The sequence below is a fragment of the Phoxinus phoxinus genome (assembly GCF_949152265.1).
Source record: "Phoxinus phoxinus genome assembly, chromosome: 4".
Classification (NCBI taxonomy): domain Eukaryota; kingdom Metazoa; phylum Chordata; class Actinopteri; order Cypriniformes; family Leuciscidae; genus Phoxinus; species Phoxinus phoxinus.
Window position 1 is genome coordinate 18,040,149 of NC_136879.1, and position 13,063 is coordinate 18,053,211.

Sequence of the window (13,063 nt, forward strand, 5' to 3'; positions counted from 1 at the left end):
TTAGCTGCAAAATCTTCATCTATCAATGATTAACCTCTTGAGAAAATCCCGCCCGCACTATATAAACAGAATATCCATATTCTGCCACATGCCAGCCATGAGATCTATCCCAACTCTTCTCAGAAACTGCACAGGAACAAGAGTGTATTCCACCATCAGAAGTCTCCACTCCATGACCTTTCGGATGGAAAGCCAGCAAAGAAGCATTTGCCAATCGAGCATCTATCAATGCACATTTTCAAAGAAATTCAAAAGTCCTCAGCATCTCATCTTATTGTATCTTCTATTCAAAATGCTTATCTCACATGGATGAAAGGTTACAAGCCTTTGAGAACCAGCAACAGTTTATATCCCATCCTGGACGATTCAGGTATTTATCCACAGGCGACGCTCACCAGTACATCCCGAACCTTAATTTCCAGCCTAGGGTACACTCAGTTCCGCCGTTCTAACAGCTTCACCTGGAGTGCCGTTCTTCCCACCAGCAATCACTCCTCAGTTGAAGGCTCAAATCCAGGCAGGTAACAACATTCATTTAGTAAATATCTTGTTATGCTCTGAATCTAGCGATAAACGGGTTGTAGACTGTGGTGATGTATCTGTGGTATTAAAAGAAAGTGACCTCATACTCTCTAAGAGCCTAATCATGGCCTAATTCAACATCGCTTTCAGAGTGTAAAGAGACATTATTTGTAGAATTCAACCTGAAATGAGGCAAGAACTGGACACCTACCTCGCCATCATATCAGATCTAGCGATGTCTTACGGTGGTTTATGAATACCACAAGCCTTTTTCTCTTCATTATTCAACTACCGACCACGCCATTAAATTCATTAAAACTACCGGCAGAGGTGCTTGGTTAAATAAAGCTGATATAACCGATACATTTAAAATCATGCCCCTCTACCCGTCCCAGTGGCACCTATTTGCATTAGGTTGCGCAACAAGATTTTCAACAAGATTTTTTGGGTTACTTTGGTTGCAAAGTAGCCCACACATCTTCAACTCTTTATCTGAAGTCTTGTGTTGGATCTTATCCAATAATTGTAAACTGCCTTTTGTGCTCAACCTGCTGGACGATTTCCTAGTTATTGATTACCCACACTCTCAAGCAAATCACTCCATACTGGCACTTAAATAACTATTTGTTAAACTCTGTCAGAAGAGAACACCTTAGGTTCTTCGCGCAAACTAGATTTTTTTACTAGATTAGTTATTACTCTGGATTCCATCAATATGCAAGGCTCTTTACCTCAGGATAGATTAAATCGCATCAGAGAATTTATACAAGCCTTCTTGCTAGCTCCATCAGTCAACAAACGAGAGCTGCTCTTTCTATTAGGGTACCTTCATTTTGCTAAGATAATTATTCCACAGGGTTGCTCTTTTATAATAATAAATAATAATAATATGTTACATTTATATAGCGCTTTTCTAGGTACTCAAGGCACAAATGTAAGGGGGAATCTCCTCAACCACATTTCTAGAAATATCCAATTCAGTTAGTAATCTCCATGATTCAGTCTTTTTAGATGAAGGCTACAGGTCAGACTTAGTATTTTGGGTTAAACTATGCAAGTCTTGGAATGGCATTTCCTTTTTCTACCATGATCATTACGAAACTTGCCCTGACCTATGATTTTTCACTGATGCGGCCTCCTCTATAGGTTTTGGAGCCATATTTCAGGACCAGAGGTTTGCTGATTCCTGGCCAATTGAAATAAATGTGCCTTCTGATCTCAAATTTACTGCACAACTAGAATGATTTCCTATAGTAGTCACAGCTATTCTTTGGGGGGAAACAGTGGCACAGAAAGCAACAAATCGTAGTGTTCTGTGATAAAGCTACCGTGAACATTATCAATAAAGGATGCTATTCAGTTCCTTTCATTAATAAACTCATTAGACGTCTTACCCGTTTATGCGTACTGGGTAATTTCACTATGCGAGCAGTGCAATGCAATAAAATTGCGGACTCCTTATCTTGATTCAATTTCCAGTAATTCAGATGGTTATGCCTAAGTCTTTCCCAACAAGCCTCCACTGCCGTCCCTTCAGTCTAACTGTCCTCAACTAAATGACTCTCTAGGGCACCTGATCTCTTCAGCTAATCAATACATGAGATTAGGACTGACAAAATCACCATTAAAACCTATGATTCTGCCTGGTCTTACTATTCTTCATTCAGTGTTGCACATGCAGTTTCTATGGTTTCAGTTAACATCCCTACAGTATGTGCCTGGTTGTCCATTGTTTTGAGTCTTCCTTCATCCATTAAAGCACCAGTATAAGCAATTCAATTCCATCTTAGATGCTTAGTTCCCGAGATGCAAAGCCTTCTCAAAAGTCCATCCGTCAGCCTCATGAATGGTCTTAAAAAGGAATGTCCAGTCATTAATGATAACCGTTTATCTTTCACCATCCCTAGAGTCCATCTCATGGTTTCTCAGCTGCACACAGATTTCTTTGGCCCATATGCTAACGCACTCCTGGAAGCAGTATTTATTTTTCAGCCTTTTATGTGGGGAATTTACTGCACGTTCTAAAATGTTTTAACCCTTTCACCTTAAACATTCAAAGTCAGATAAAGAAAAGAAAGGTGTGTTTGCAACCATATCTCGTAATAATTAAGAATTCCGTTCCCTCTCTTCCATGGTCCGGTACCTGAACTACTGCGGTCATTCGCATTTCAACGAGCCACTGTTTGCCACAGAGAATGGGAACATCATGACAGGATGCTGGTTCACACATCACCTCCATCTTCTTTGCCAACATTGTGGTCTCACCCTTAAACTCTACACAGCGCACCTCTTTCTGCATCGGCGCAGCTTCTTCCATCCCTGCTCCCATGCTCAAAAGAATGGGATTATGGATATCGTGCTTTCCAACACTACATTCGCTCAGGAACTAACGACATACTGTATTGCAAGCCCAGGAAACTATGAGCAACCACACTCTATAGACTCAACCCATCAGACAGAACTTGTTAATCCATCCTAATGTACCATGTACTCAGTTTGTTGGCGGGATTATTGAATACATTTTCAGAGCTAACCTACATATTTAAGTACAGTCTTGCTCCTATAGTTCTTCTGAACACGCATAATCAGACTCTGAAGACTAGCTCAGGGAACTGTGTTCCCTACCCTCTTGAGGTATGCTACCCCTGTTGATTTTAAGGAGCCGCGCTACTCTAAGACACACAGTCTCTAGTCAGTTATGAAATCGATCCCGACTCATTGACTTTGAAATACGCCATTGTGTTTAGGGGATTTATGCCTCAAGGGTGCATCTCAAATTGTCTAGTATGGCAGCTGAGCCCCTTAGAGCCTAAGCCTTTCGCCAAATCCAAGAATTGTCAATACATTTTATTATTCTCAAAAGTGGTCCTTGGTGACCGAATGGAGCTTGAGTGAAGCGGAGCTTGAGTGATCAATTGGAATTCAATCATAGTTTAGGCCGACCGCTGATCGCTAACAATATCCGTTGACACTCAGCTGATCCGTTCCTCCACCTACTCAAATAAATATCCTACTCCCGTTAAATATCAACTGCAATATTTAAGCCCATTCAAACGCACGCTCCTCAATCTGTTGCACCATGCACCCATATCCTAGCATCTCTATAGTAAAGTATTTGGATTTCTGCTTAGAAACTGTTTTGACTGGACTACTATTGTTCACATTGCCATGTGTCTATCTTTTGCAATTGTTGTATCTCTTTCTGCAATGTGTACATGTATGTAGGTAAGACACATTTGGATATTATCAGGCTAGGGGGATTTATGCCTCAAGGATGTATCTCAAACTGTCTAGTATGGAAGTTGAACCCCTTCGAGCCTAATCCTTTCGCCAAATCCATACATTATCAATACATTTTATTATTCTTAGAAGTGGTCCTGAACTGAAGGAAACTGAACTCATGTTTAATTTAATAGTTTTATCCTTACATCTTCCATAATTTAATATATTGTTAGTCTCGAGAGTATTTACATTAGTGAATGAATACGTAAGCCGCATTAAAATGTTGTGTCTTAACGGATGCGTGGTAGAATTTTTATTAAGCATCCCAGAGGTTCTGGGTTCTTCTAACCAACCCTCAAATATTTTTTACTTTTTTTTATTAAAACCAAAGATGTTCATCAGTGATTGTATATCTAGAGCAGGGACATGTTTGTGTACATCTTGCTTTGTGATTTCACCGGAACGAAGTCTCTACAACAGCCTTAAGCGATAGATTGAAGCGCTCATCTGTGTGGAGACTGTGTACGAGCACCAAGAGAACACTGTTGCCTTCACCCACTCAGCATGATTTAAAAAACAACACATTCCAGTACCAGAATGCTTCTTGTTTAACACAAATGATGAATTGCTAATCAACTAGAGATGTTTCTTTTTTATTAGGTACATCCGTGCCTCGAGATGTTTCAAAAAGTGGTGGGGACATGCGTGTACATATGGGAACATGTCCCACCTTCAAATTGTGCCTATGATTTTAAGGGTAGGTTTATCACTGAACATTTTATTTTCAATTTGCAGTAAGCTCTATGTCTGCTCTTTAAACAGCATTATGGTAAAAATGGAACACTATTGCAACAGCTTTCTTACTTAACAAGGAGGCGTTTTGCTTCAGGCGGAACTGACAGAACTGTTTAACTGGTGACTTTACCAGACATGCTCTTATTTTTGGGAGATATGATGGTCCATGGCATTGGAGAAAGCTAACTTGGATAACGTGTGCTTTGATAACCAATCACATTACAGCCTTTACATTAGTGAATTTCGTTCAGTTGTGCGACAGTAAATCACTGTTAATGGATACCATAAAAAAAAATGAATGAGAAGTGCCGTAAACTGAATCCTACCTGTTGAGCAATTGTCTGTGACTACTCTTATAAAACAGATTTTTTTTCCGGTGTAAACTAGATAGATTAATCCAAAACAAATATTTAGTTTAGTCAAGTTTAGTGAAGCCTCTCCTCCATTGACATCCATTAAAAAAATGGCCTTGTCTCCTTTACAGCAGCATTGCGTTACGCTTTTTTCGCAGGCTTGCCTTCAAGTGGCTTTGACTTTACGCCAGATGTGAACGATCAGCTGCAGATTTGTCAATTCCTGAAAAACCTGCACAATGTGTTCATTACAATTAAATTTTCTTACGACATTATGTTTGTATCATTGTAAAGATAAAACATAAGTGACGTCATTACCTGTAATGGCAGAAGTACGTTTAACAAAAAAACAACAACAATGTCATCCTTGTTACGGGATTCGAATGCAATGTTGGAGTGTCTTATTGAGTAAAGATTGTCTTTCTTTATAAAGAAACAAAAAAAAACCTTGTCTTATGCTACCTGTCAGTGTTTTTTTAGGTTGTTTTATGAGTGACAAAGTGTGTTTGTTGGGTGAAAAACGTTGTTAGTGTTACAGAAGACATGTACAGTATATGAACGTATGAAGTTAGAGACATACATGAAGCGTTTTTGTAATTTTAGTGCATTTTGAATGTGAAATTAACCGCTGTGCCGAGATGAAAGTTGGTTAGGAGCCTATTATTAAACACAACAGCAAATCTTCAAATTAAATTCACAAACCCCCAGACTCTTCTCGCATCCAGAGCATGCGGTTACAGAAAAAAAGTATAGTGTACACACCGTAGTGTACACAGTATATAAACAAAATTTGCAATTACATAAAAAAGTACTGTAATCACATATGCATGTCAGGTGAATATATTGTATAATGTATGTACTGCAAGTATATTATTGTATTGAATATTGTAGTATTGAATTTATGTATATTCAGCCCTTGCATACTGATCAGGAGACGGATCAGGAAGGCTATCTGTTGCATCAAAATACAGGCATTTTGCATTACAGAATACCATGTGATACTATCAACAGAGGCCTTACCCTGGTAAAGACTAATTACTGTAACTTAAACTTCATCTAAAAAGGTCAACTACTACAGTATATGGTACAGAGGGAACATTTACTGTATTAACAGCATCTGTTCTAGCACAAAAACCCATGGCAATGACATTTTTTTATCACACCTTTCAATAACACATAATAGATATGTGGAAAAAATATGTACAGCTGTACTGAAAGCATTATATCAGGTTTTGCAAGAATGAGTGTGTGTTGCGAGTGTGACTTAATCACATTCAATAGAGGGTTTGTTTATTTAGGTCATTTGTTTGCTCATTGAAACACTGAGTGATGAGTATTATGTTGCACAAAATGTGGTGGAGAACAAGTCCATCAGATGCAGATGTTAAATAATAAATGTTTGTTGATTGTATTTTGATGGGCGAGTTTGAATCCCATAACACCCCAGACAGCAACAGTGTCAGCCCAGGTCCGGCCCACATCTGGTACACTTGGACTTCACACAGCCCTGGATCTAGGCCGACACTATGTTGCTGTCTGGGAAGGATGATATTTATGATATGATGTTGTTTTTCCATTACAGGTAATGACATCACTTGTGTTTTCTCTTTACAATGGTACCAACACCAATATATTCTGTTTTGGAAGTTGCATTGAAAGTGCCTGCTAAAAATGGCACATCTAGGGGGTAAATCTTGACAATAATATTTATTTAAAGGGCACCTGTTATACAAAATGTATTTTTACATGGCGTTAGAACATAAATGTGAGTTGGCAGTGTGTGTACACAACCACCCTACAATGATAAAAATCCACCCAGTGCTTTTTTAAAAATCCCATAAATCATAAGCACTGTCTCAGAACAAGCCGTCTGCTACAGCAGGCTTGTATTAATAGTGGATGAAAGCAGATGACAAATACATTATAACTGCAATTAAACTAAACTATATCTGTTCTATCTCCATACAGCGTATACTGTGACTCTGTGGGGATTATTGTCCGACTCCGGGTCGAAATGAACACTACTGAGTGTTTCTGTTTTGATATTATCATTCTGCGAGATGAGATTGTCCTGAGAGAGCGCAAACTCGTGAGGCTCCGCCCTCTAGGCCGGCAGCAGCAGCTCATTTGCATTTAAAGGGATACACACGGTGCGTTTTTCTAAGCCCCAAAAAGTGATCATTTAAACATGCTGTAAAAAAATATCTGTTGGGCAATTTGACCTAAAACTTCACATACACACTCTGGGGACATCAGAGACTTATTTTACATCTTGTGAAAAGGGGCATAATAGGTGCCCTTTAACTTAAGTCAAGGTCAAGTGTTTCAGTTTATATGATCATTTGTTTTTAACTGCTGCTTTTCTTTACAAGGCGACTTTAAAAATCCCAATGATAATGGAAAATACAGAAGTTGAAAGTACGCAATACATGCTTGTGAAAATGCGAGCAGCAACTAATACGCATTCAACTAATCATGTCTTCTAAATGATGTTACAATTCAGTTGCTCCGAATGAGTCCCTCTAGGTATGAGTCATTTAAAAACCAAGAATCATTTCTGCATTTAACCTTTATTTGTGAAACATCCCTCTGTGACTTCTACTTTTCACCTAAATTCACTGTTCAACAATTCTGGTGTCCTCAGATAATCTGAGGCTTTTTGCAGTTTCGAAGTAAAAAAAAAAAAAAGAGGATAGAAACGATGCCTCGCCATATGATTTCATCTTGTTTTAGGAGAACATGGAAAATTTGAGCACCTTGTGGGAAATTGGGAATGCATCTCCATATTGCATCCACATTATACCAAGACTGAGGTGATGCAGGGACGATTAAGCTAATGAGTGTTTTTTTGAGTTGGAAATCCAGTGCATTTGGTGTGATGTTCCCTTCTGCCTCTGGTGTGAGTATTAAGTTAGCGTTTTGGGTTTAGAAGAGCTTTAGCGCTCCTGCCAGCTGGTAATTAAAGCACACAGTATGTGAACCTTTCAGGGAGAAGGATGGACCATGCTTTTCCTTATTTTATTAACAACATTATGCTTGTGCATCTTTTATAGGCCTATTTGTTTTCTGTCGTTGCAAAGTTTTTTTTTTGTTTTTTTTTTACACCTTTGGCATTTCAGTATCTAAGGCTTTTCTCTTCCATTTCTTTTTATAGCCACAAATAAAAAAATCTGTTGCGGTTTCATAGCTCAGAAAAGTGAATTACTGATTTATTTAAGTATTAACTTTATCTCAGATGTTTCTCCTAAAACTCCTCAGGACAAATCCAAATACTGTAGAAACAAGAGATGCAGTTGTTGACTGTCAAATTATGGAGCTACATGTGAATTGCACAGAATGAATCATTTAGATTCAAAGAGTTGGTTGATAATGTTTGAGTTCAAATTGAAATCGTTACCAAGTGTAATACTCTCCAAAATGCATCCAAGTCAATCCGGAGGAGGTTTGAAACGCATACAAAACGCAAGTCAGCCAAGTGTAAATCAGGTAAATGTGTTTTGCAGTCCTACATTATGATTTTAAACCTCTTTAACCTCTATATTTGTACAGAGCAAAATTAAGAGCGAACTCGAAATATCTGCGAATGTTGTATTAGTTTTTTCCACAACGTTTGCCCTAAATTATTTTGACTTTTGACAAATACATAAACTGATGCTAAATTTCTCTTCACTCCGGCTGGTGAACCTTCATCATATTATGGATTTAGACATTTTTGCCAAGATTATGGTAAAATAACAGCTGGTGGTTTAAAGGGATAGTTCACTTTAAAATTAAAATTCTGTCATCATTTACTCACCCTCAAGTTGTTTCAAACCTGTATTAATTTATTTCTTCTGCTGAACACAAAGAAAGATATTTTGAAGAATGTCAGTAACCAATCAGTAGTCTGTACCCATTGACTTCCATAGTATTTTTTTTTCCTACTATGGAAGTCAATGGGTACAGACTACTGTTTGACTACTGACTACTGTGATGACAGAATTTTAATTTTAAAGTGAACTATCCCTTTAAACCACCAGCTGTTATTTTACCATAATCTTGGCAAAAATGTCTAAATCCATAATATGATGAAGGTTCACCAGCCGGAGTGAAGAGAAATTTACCATCAGTTTATGTATTTGTCAAAAGTCAAAATAATTTAGGGCAAACGTTGTGGAAAAAACTAATACAACATTCGCAGATATTTCGAGTTCGCTCTTAATTTTGCTCTGTACAAATATAGAGGTTAAAGAGGTTTAAAATCAGAATGTAGGACTGCAAAACACATTTACCTGATTTACACTTGGCTGACTTGCGTTTTGTATGCGTTTCAAACCTCCTCCGGATTGACTTGGATGCATTTTGGATGTTTGAAACAACTTGAGGGTGAGTAAATGATGACAGAATTTTAATTTTAAAGTGAACTATCCCTTTAAGTAATGCTGGCATCAAATCCAACATACAAAGAGAATTCAATCAAAGGAGAGTGTCCACTTTAGACAATTATATCAATTAAGAAAACTAAGTCCCTTCCTTAATTATATATATTGTGTTATAATGATTAACATCAGGGGGTGTTGTGACGCACCCTCTTTATTAAAACCAGCAGACATCATTAACACTCCCAAATTAGTGCATCAAATCACAGATGTCTTGTTTTAATAATTGTAGCTCAAAACCCATTAAGAAAACGTATCCTGTCTGAACTAATATTGCTTCTGTCTATCCATCCATCCTCTGTTCTATCTATCTATCTATCTATCTATCTATCTATCTATCTATCTGTCTGTCTATCTGTCTATCTCTCAAGGACTGTCCACCCACCCACCCATCCATCCATCCATCCATCCATCCAAGCTTTTCAAGTTTTGAAAAGCTTTGTTCTTCTATTTAAAATGCATATATTATATTAATTACTTTAAATTTAAACTAATTCGTGTTGGTACCTCAATTATAATTCAGGATTTTGTTTGAAATGTAAATGGTTTTCTAAAATCAACTGTGAATGGCAAACAACCCTGCTCTTCATCTTTTTATTTTGGCAGATTTATACATTGCCGTTTCATTATTAACCACAAACAGATATGATGATGCACTAAAAGAAAATCCAAAATGAATCCTGGGACTGTGATATCTTGTGGTGACATCGGCAAATCAGCACAAATGAGCTCATTAGCAGGTAATCTAGAGCTTTTCCCCTCAGCCTTTTTTTGCCATTCGTTCAGAAATTAAACCTCATCTGGGCTTCCATGCATGAAATGAAAATAATAGTACTACTTTTTACTGAGCAAATGGATTAAACCATAAGATAAGTTTAACACTTTAGTTGTTCAATTCCTTTCGAATAAATATTAGATGAACTTGTACCACCACCAGTCAGATAAAAGAAGACCAACACAGACGCTCAAACGCTGCCTCAGGAAACACCTCAACAGCTCATTCTTCAAGCAGGAACCCACACGCTGTGAAATTTCTCAGTTCGACAGGTAAATCCGCAGCCAATTAGGAACCGTGCCAGGGCGGACTGCATAATACTGCGTGCGGTCAAAGAGGATTTCGTGATCAACTGAATCTGGAGCCGCACTAAGCTGCACATCTGCCTTTAAAGCGGCAACTGGAGATTTGTTCTTGTTTCATGTATTGATTATTTGATTTTCCATTTAGCGGACTTCACAGCGGTAAATAAACACATATAGTTTGCATAGCAAAAAAAAGGAAAGGAGTCACTCTGGTTTTTGTTCATCATTAGTCTTGCGCAATGTCGTTTATCTGAAGAAAAGCAGGCCGGAGCGCTGTGGCAGTCCATCAAATGCATGAACCCGTTGATGCTAGTGTGGCGATTTTTCATTCAATGTGGAAACGCTGCCAAAGAAAATCGTTACTTCCAATTTGGAGACATAATTGCACATTTATTTTGCGTAAACTGTCGTCTGTGTTTAGCAGACAAAAAAATGGCAGTTGTTTGTTGTTGTGTGTGTACTGGCGGGCGAGCGACAGACAGAGATGTAATACTTATTTGGATGATGTGTCTTTATCAGTCTAGTGTCTTGGCAGATGGCTTACTGAACCCTAGTGACACTGTGTGTGTGTGTGTGTGTGTGTGTGTGTGTGTGTGTGTGTGTGTGTGTGTGTGTGTGTGTGTGTGTGTGTGTGTGTGTGTGTGTGTGTGTGTGTGTGTGTGTCACAAACGCCAGCTGGAGCTACAGTCTCAGACAGTTGAATGATTGACCTCTTTGACTTCATATCTCTCTCTCTCTCTCTCTCTCTCACACACACACACACACACACACACACACACACACACACACACACACACACACACACACAGATTCTACCTTCAGTTAAAAATAATGACACCTAGTTTCCTTCTAGAGCCAAAAGTTAAAGATCCTGCTGGAGCGTGACAAAGTATTTAGGGTTTGTCGATGTTAAGAAATAGCACAGCCAAAAATGAAAGGTCTGTCAATATTCATTCACCCTCATGTTGTTCCAAATGACTTTTTCTTCTGTGGGACATAAGAGGTGAATGTTATTCAGGACACTCTTTCCATACAAAAAAGAAAATGGGACTGAAAAGTCCAATAGGACACAAAACACACTATAAAAGTTTTATAAAAGCGGCACTTCGATATCTCTGTTTCAAGTTGCTTTGTATGAGGAACAAACAGACATTAAGATCCAAATGTGATTTTCCAGTGAATAAACATCTTTTACGAAACTTTCTCTCACAAAAACTTGGTCATCTGAGGCAGTAACTGCATCAATTACGTTTTCATCATTTCACTGGTTATTAAGTTTACTGAAGTTATCTGGGCACTCAATTTTTTCAGTCAGTTTGCCAAAGCCTCATGTTATTAAAGATGAAGTGCTTCGCACAGGCTATTTAAAACAGTACTGGCTATGGCTCGATAACAAATGCTAGACTAAGACTCTCTTCGGGCCTCATTTACAACTTTGAACTTCGAGTACAATCCACGCCAACGTTCATATTTATAAAAACGGTCTTTGACGCGGAAAAGTGCTCAGCGCCACGGCAGGGTCTAAGTAGACGTACACACGTTTCCTTGTGGCAGAGAGTCCGAGTACTGCAGGTGTTTGAAAATCTAAGCATTTCCTGCCGCTCGCCATTCTCAAGTGAAGGATTTGTATGTTGACTGGTGCCCTGTTATATGTTAATGACATAAATTAGGTGGAGATCTGAAAACATTCAGCTGCGCACAATTTCTAGAACGTGTGATTTACAGATTTCACATCTGGGGGAGGGGTGTACGCACGTTTTTTTTATGTGTATGTTCTCTGAATCACACGTACGCACACTTTGCAAGATCGAATGTAGGACAGTTTCTGCACAACATTTTAGAAATGAGGCCCATAAACATTAGTCTTCATAGTATTTCTTGAGTAAAGAAAATGCTGTACTTATTCAAACTACCAGTTCTTTATTTACCCTCAGATTGTAAACAAGCAAAGATGGTTGAGGTTTGACCTATTTGAGGCAATAGAGTTATGAGGTTTAGTCACAAGCTCTTTTTAATTTCATTGGTTAAATATTTGCCAAAACCCACAGAAAGACAAAGGGTGACCAATAATAAAGATTTATGCACACAAAAAAAGACAAAATATGAAGATACAATGTTTCCACCCGACAGCTGCCTACGATATGGACGAGAACAGTCATGAAATCACTGTGTTCAACTGAAAAAAAAAGAAAGAAAAAAAAAGTCTTGTGTTTGGAACGACATGATGACAGAATTTTCATTTTTTGGGTGTGTATTGCACCATCACGCTCTCCAGTGATGGACAGCAGTAAAGGCATGAGGCAGACCTTATCAAAAACCAATGAGAAAAGGACTGGTAGTCTGCAGTGACAGATGTGTGTATGGTGTAATAACTAGAGACAGACACAAGCACAGCCGGGAACCGTACTAGTGTGTGTGGGGCTTAATCTACTGTCATGTGTGCCATGAAAATTACTTATTTAAAAAATTCTGATTTTCTTTAGGCTAAATGTATAAGCACCATAGCCATACAATACATTTCTGGTAGTTAAATTACACATTGTATTTAATTTTTTTAAATAACTGTTGATGAATGAATGAACGAACGAATGAATGAAGCATGTATAGCACTTTCATGTGGACAACTACTTTCTATTCGAATATATTTTCAGATGTAATTTCTTCCTGTGATTT